This window comes from Myotis lucifugus, unplaced genomic scaffold, assembly GCF_000147115.1.
Source record: "Myotis lucifugus unplaced genomic scaffold, Myoluc2.0 scaffold_209, whole genome shotgun sequence".
Classification (NCBI taxonomy): Eukaryota; Metazoa; Chordata; class Mammalia; order Chiroptera; family Vespertilionidae; genus Myotis; species Myotis lucifugus.
In genome coordinates, this window is record NW_005871257.1 from 1,538,242 (window position 1) to 1,545,656 (window position 7,415).

Sequence of the window (7,415 nt, forward strand, 5' to 3'; positions counted from 1 at the left end):
TCCCCAACCCCTTGATCGACCCTGCTCTGTGTGTGACAGGGTACGGAGCCCCAACCCCCCTGAGGGCCCCTGCTCTGTGAGTGACAGGGGCCAGCACCCCAACCTCCTGATGGGCCCTGCTCTGTGTGTGACAGGGGCCAGCACCCCAACCCCCTGATTGGCCCTGCTCTGTGCGTGGCAGGGGGTGGCGCCGCAACCTCCCCATCGACCCTGCCTTGAGTGTGACAGGGGACGGTGCCCCAACCCCCCAATTGGCCCTACCCTGAGCCTGACCAGGGGCTGCACCTAGGGATTGGGCCTGCCCTCTGCCACCCGGGAGCAGGCCTAAGCCAGCAGGTCGTTATCTCCCGAGGGGTCCCAGACTGTGAGAGGGCACAGGCCGGGCTGGGGGACCACCCCCCACCCCGAGTGCACAAATTTTTGTGCACTGGGCCTCTAGTATATATATAAAAGCCTAATATGCTAAGTGTCCAACCCATAGGTCGACCATTTGTTTGACCACTCGACCGGTTGCTATGATGCACACTGACCACCAGGGGGCAGATGCTCCCACAGATAGGTTAGCTTGCTACTGGGGTCTAGCTGATTGGGATTGGGTGAGATGGGCTGGACATGCCCTGGAGCTAACCTAGCAGGGTCCTTCCTGCCCTCTAAAATATTTATTCTAATTAATTTCATTTCAATGTGCATGAATTTGTGCACCAGGCCTCTAGTAGTAAATAATGATTAAAAACAAGTAAAATATTTATTTTAGATATCAGGAAAAAATAAAGCTATATATATATATATATATCTTTTCTAAAAAAATTGAAATTGGTACTTCTGTTTACCTTTAAACATTAATATGTTGTTTTCTAAAAAAAATAATATTAAAATGTGTTTTCCATCATTTCTCCCCTATTGTGTTCTTGTGACTGGTATTATAATATGGTGGTTAAAAATGTGGGCTTTGTTAATGGTGACATAATGAATGGGCTCAGGAAAAAATATTAAATGGATGATATTCAAAAATCTCCCTCCCACTTATTTGGGTGAACTTAGGCAATACTTTGTTTTTCTAAACCCCAATTTCCTCTGGAAAATGTGATAATGTGATGATTTCATGATCTACTATAGTTGGGAAGTGCTTAATTTATTTTTCAGTTTGTTTTTCCTCTTATCATTTCCTTGGAGTCCCACATCATCCCTAAACGCAGGGAGTCTCTCTGAAGAAGAAACCTTATACCAGGGGTCCTCAAACTACAGCCCGCGGGCCACATGCAAATACAAATATTGTATTTGTTCCCGTTTTGTTTTTTTTGCTTCAAAATAAGATATGTGCAGTGTGCATAGGAATTTGTTCATAGTTTTATTTTTAAACTATAGTCCGGCCCTCCAACGGTCTGAGGGACAGTGAACTGGCCCCCTGTTTAAAAAGTTTGAGGACCCCTGCCCTATACCACAGCACGTTTGCTGGTGTTAAGCCTCCTGGAAGCATCTGGCTACAAATCATTCTCATATGAATGTGCCTCTCACCAGGGAGAATCACTCCTGGTGCAATTAAACGTACTTTGTATTCAGATTACAAACTTTCTCTACAAAGGTTACAGTGAGACACTGCTCAAGATTTCCAAAGAGCTGAGCCACCAGTGGTGCTCTGTGGAAGGCATGGAGGGCCAAACTAGCTGGTATATATGAATACAATAATGTGGAAAAATATCCAGCTGCCATGCCACACATGCTGCCTAGCCTATACTACTTGACCATAAAAATCAAGGAACTCTCACCCTTTGTGACAGCATGGATGATACTGGAGAGTATTAGGCTAAATGAAATAAGTCAGTCAGAGAAAGACACATATCATATGATTTCACTTATATGTTGAATTAAATGAACAAAATAAACTAACAAACACAATAGAAACAGACTCATTGATACAGAGAAGAGAGTGGCAGCTGTCAGAAGGGAGAGGGGTTAGGGGGCAGAGTGATAAAGGTGAAGGGATTAAGCAAAAGAAAACCCCCACAAAACACCCTCATAGACACAGACAACAGTATGATGATCACCAGAAGGAGGTGGGAGAAGGTAGGAGAGGGTAAAGGGGGGATAAATGTTGACAAAGGAGACTTTACTTTGGGTGGTGAACACACAAAATGACGTCTTATTATAGAATTGCACACTTGACAACTATACTAGTATAATTTTATTTTTAATTATTTATTTATTTATTTTATTTATTTAAATAATTCTTTATAGTTGAAGTATTACATATATCCCCCTTTTCCCCCTCGTTGGCCCCCTCCAGCCCACCTCTGACCCCTGCCCCAGGCCTTCACCACCTATTGTCTGTGTCCATGGGTTATGCATATATGCATTCAAGGCTTTGGTTAATTACCTCCCCCCTACCCAACCTCCCCCACCTTCCCTCCTAGATTCTTCACTCTGAAAGCTATATAATTTTATTAACCAATGTCACCTCAATTAATTCAATATTTTTAAAAAAGAAATAAAACTTAGAAAAATTTCAAGTATTCATTATCATATTTTCCCCAATACTTACACTTCATCTTTCATGCTTGTTTGTTTTGCTTTGTTTTAAAATCCTTAAGGTCTCCTAGCACCTTATTACTCTAGGTTGGACCAGGAACCAGCATCAAAGGCATTTGATGGGAGTATTTTTTGAAATGCAGACTGTTAGATCCCATCCATAGCAACTAAATCAGCACCGGCTTTTTGCAGGGTCCTCAGGTGATTATCACAGGCACATTAACGTCTATCTCACTACCTAGCATGCCATCAGAATGCTTTCAAACAGCCTTGGGAACCAAAGAGTACACACAGTTGTTATAATCTCTCCATGACCAGCTACTCACTCCATTTGGATATGCCTGTACTTCCAAGGGGAACAGAAGTGATTTAATAAGTAACCAGCTTTCCGATTCACTCTGGTTCCCAACTACAGCAATTCTTATTTCCCTACATTTGAGCTCACTTGATTTCTATCTGTAGGACTTCCTTACGATGCCTCCTATTTCTGGGATCAACTCTTATGCAAGAAGAAAATGGCCCAACAACTCCAACCTTGTGTTCTGTGGTTTAGTCTCATGTCATCCCCAGTGGTCACCTGATTCCCACAGTTGGCTTCTCTCTTGTTCACTGCTCCTATATGCATCTTTCTCAAGATTGTAGCTCCTTTCCTTTTTTATTGTTTAAAGTGTTACAAATAATAATACATATGTCTCCTTTCCCCCCCATTGGCCTCCCTCCAGCCTCCCCCATCCCTGAGCACATGCTCTCACCCTCCCCCCCTAGTATCTGTGTACTTCCTTTTCTTTTCTTCTTTCTGTCCTTTCTGGTGCCTGGCACCTGTTCACCTGTGGTCTTACCAAAAGGTTACCTCCTGGATTTTCTGGTGACTCCTGTCTGCTCATACTTTCTATTAATCTAGTTGTTGCTGTTGTTGCTGTTTGTTTTTATTTTTTGTTAATCCTCACTCTAGGATATTTTCCATTGATTTTTTAGGGAGAGTGGGATAGAGAAGGAAAGACAGAAACATCGATGTGAGATGTGAGAGAAACACATTGAATGGTTGACTCCCACACAAACCCCCACCAGGACCCCAGTGGGGGAGGAGCCTGCAACCAAGGTATGTGCCCTTGACTGGAATCACACCAGGGACCATAAGATCTGCAGGCCAACACTCTCTCCGCTGGGCCAAACTGGCTAGCGCTATCGTTTAGTTTTGATATTCAATTCTAGTAAACTATGCAGCACTAACTTAGTGTTATGCTTCACCCAAAACAGAATAACAAATATAGGTCAATGTGTAATATATTAGTTATTATGGGTATAATTTTTAAAATGTACAGATTAATTATAAACTTGAAAAAATTGTCTAGCTTTTCTTTAACTCTATATTCTCTTGGTGCTTGATGATCAACAGTTTGATATTTATTTAACATTGCTCACCTTAGAAAAATGTGGTAACATTGGGTATTTTAGATATTTTATGCAGAACCCACTAAGGACAGAAAAAATTATTAATTCATTATGTGAAATGGAAGTTTTGGCAAAAAACAGAATCTACAAAAGTTTAGAAAACAAATGATAAAGTTCATTCAGACAATTACACTGAAAAGAAAAAGTTTTAGTGTTGGGTCTATTATTTGAATGTGAAGAAAATCAAATCAACCTTAAATGTATGCTGCCTGTTTATTTTCCTGGCCCAGGTTTATTACTGTCTTTGGGATATCGTGTTTTAATATATGTACCTGTCTACAATGAAGAGAGAACATCATGTTTTTCTAGAAACTGACTTCTGTGCCTGAATTTTCTTTTACTTGTGCTCTGGGACTTCCTAAATGATGCCTGAAGTCTAACATCTTGGAACAAAATGTATTCATTTCTCTCTGTTGTGTTACATTTAATCACTTCTATTGTCAGCATGCCCTCCAGAATTCAAAAAATCCTCTTTGTCCACCAGGAAATATTACATATCTCATCTTTACTTGGATGAACACAAAACTATATTGCCACAATCCCCTCTCACTGGCTTCTCAGCATTTATTTTTTCTGTCTCCAAATAGTTCTGTTTATGGCTTTCAGATCATCTGAAATGCCTCCTGCTTATCACCATGCCGGTTTGTTTACTGAAATTATTCCACTTCTACAAAACAGAAAACTGGTTCAAACTGTACCACCATATTTTAAAAAAAAACTTTTATAATTAAAGATTTTGTGTATATGTGTATACTTGTGCCTATGTCCTTATCTTGTTGTACACACATGTATAGGAAAGTATTCAAAAATATACAGATGAGTGAATTTTTATAAACTGAGTACACTCATGTAACCAGTTCCTAGACCAGGGGTGGGCAACCCCTGGCACGCGTGCCAAACATGGCATGCCAGTAACTTTTGCTGGCACGCGAAAACCCTCTCTTATAATATTCCATTTACAAATTCAGTGTAGGTGCATCTTCGATAAATAAATAATTTTACATAACAACTCATCTTAAAGACCATAGACAATGGTTGATGAGAGAGGGGAAGAGCAATTTCAATAGTGTCGAAAACGAACTATTGAGGACTTGGAATGCCATTCCAGAAATTTTTTTCTGTTTAAAAAACTTTGCAACAGCATTACACTCCATGTTTTCATCCACATACACTGTGAATCTTTGTTCTCAGTGATGAATTTTGTTAAGTCTCGTAATAGGAGTAGCCTGAAGGATGAAAGTAGTAGCTCCTGCATATCTCTGAAGGTCACGAAATATAAACCTGATGTAAAATCTCTGTCATCAGTGATGCAGCAGCAAAAGTCCCACTGATAATATCAAACGGAGTCATAAAGTTTCTGTCAGACTATCAGTGTACATGTATACATTAAAAAATAAGTGTATTTTTCATCATCATATACTGTGTTTTTGTTGCTCGAATGAATTTTATTATTTCTTCAAGGTTCTTCACATACGTACACCTTAAGAGATATCAAGTAGGCGTAACATGTTCTCAAAAAATTAGGGTTGGCATGCAGAAGAATTTTGAGTCAGAGATTTTGCTGGTTTTGGCATGCACTCACAAAAAGGTTGCCCACCCCTGTCCTAGACCAACATTTCTCTTCACTCCTCTTAACCACTTTGGTTAAGGCTAAGACTTCATTCAGAGTTGCCCTTTTTCTGGGCTCCCCACCACCATTGGTCAGAATGGGTTAGGTCAGTGGTCGGCAAACTGGGGATTGCGAGCCACATGCGGCTCTTTGGCCCCTTGAGCGTGGCTCTTCCACAAAATACCGACTTCTGCGCATGGGTCACGAAGTTTCAATTGCACTGTACATGCTTGCCTGCACTTGGTATTTTGTGGAAGAGCCACACTCAAGGGGCCAAAGAGCTGCACGTGGCTTGTGAGCCGCAGTTTGCTGACCACTGGAGGTTATATTGCCATAATAAACAGCCCGATTCTTTTTTTTTCTAATATATTTGTGTTGATTTTGAGAGAGAGAGGAAGGGAGAGGGATAGATAGAAACATTGGTGAGAGAGGAAGTCATCCGTTGGCTGTCTCCTGCATGGCTCCCACTGGGGAATGAGCCCGCAACCAGCACATGTGCCTGACTGGGAATCGAACCGGGTGACCTCTTGCTTCCTGGGTCAGTGCTCAACCATGGAGCCACAGCAGCCTGGCCAGTTGATTCTTAATGGGTTAAAATACTAAAGAATTGTTCTTTGCAATGCTGCATATCATTTAGGGCCCCTGAAGCTCTGCTGCACTTTAACTTTATTCATATTTTGAAGTGTTTTCTCTCCTGGCAAGAGGAATGAATTATGGAGAATTGTATTCAGGTATTCAGGTACTTGAAGCCTTCATTGTTCATCTTCTCTTTCAACATCTTTCTTTGTATGCTATATGACCCTATGTTTCCTTGAAGGGTTGGCCCCATTTTCTAGTTTACAGCTGTAAACATTACCATCTTCAACACAATCAGAGTGCTATTGATTGCATACTTACTATTAAGTACCATGTATACTTAGTATTGAATATTGTGCTTAGACTTAAAGTCAAACAGTATAAATAGGAGATATGGATCGGAGTCATAGGGCATAATATCACGTTGGGTGATACTGAAGGGTTTTTGCTTAAGAGGCTGCTTTTCCCTATTAGTCTGTACAATACTATCAAAATCACATTCAAAACTGATCATGTGGGTTTTGGCCAAACCTTAAAGTTCCTGCTTTATACTTAGAGGATTGTAAGGTAGGCAGAAAAGTTTTCTTTTATGTCCTAATTTTTTTTTATGTCATACCTAAAAAATTTTGTTTAATCTCAGTTCACAATGTTTTCTTTTTCCTATGTGTTCTAGAAATTCTGTCATTTGGGGTCTATGATCCTTTTTGAGTTGATTTTTATGCATTATAAAATATGAATCAAAGTTCCAATTTGATTTGCATATGGATATCCAATCTAGCACCAATTTGCAGAGAAAACTATCATTTTTCATTGAGATGTCTTTTGCAGCTTGATCAAAAATCAATTGTCAATATACACGTGGATCTATTTCTAAACTCCATTTTGTTTCATTTTCATGTTTATCATTATGCCAAAGCTACAGCTTATTAATTAATATAATATTATAATGGTATTAAAATCATATAATATAAATCCCCTCAATTTTTCCTCTTCTTTAGGGTTTTTTAAAGCTATTTTAAGTTCTTTGCATTTCCAAGTGCATATTAGAATTGATTTGTCAATTTCTACAAAAAAACCTGCAGTGATTTTGATTGGGATCACATTGGATCTGTAGGTCACTGGGGAAAATTAATAAATTAGCAATATTAAGCTTTCTGAACTATAATTCTTTTATTTGGATCTTTAGTTTATCTCTACAACATTTTCTTATTTTCAGTTTATTGGTTTTGTGCATCTTTATTTAGGTTTATGA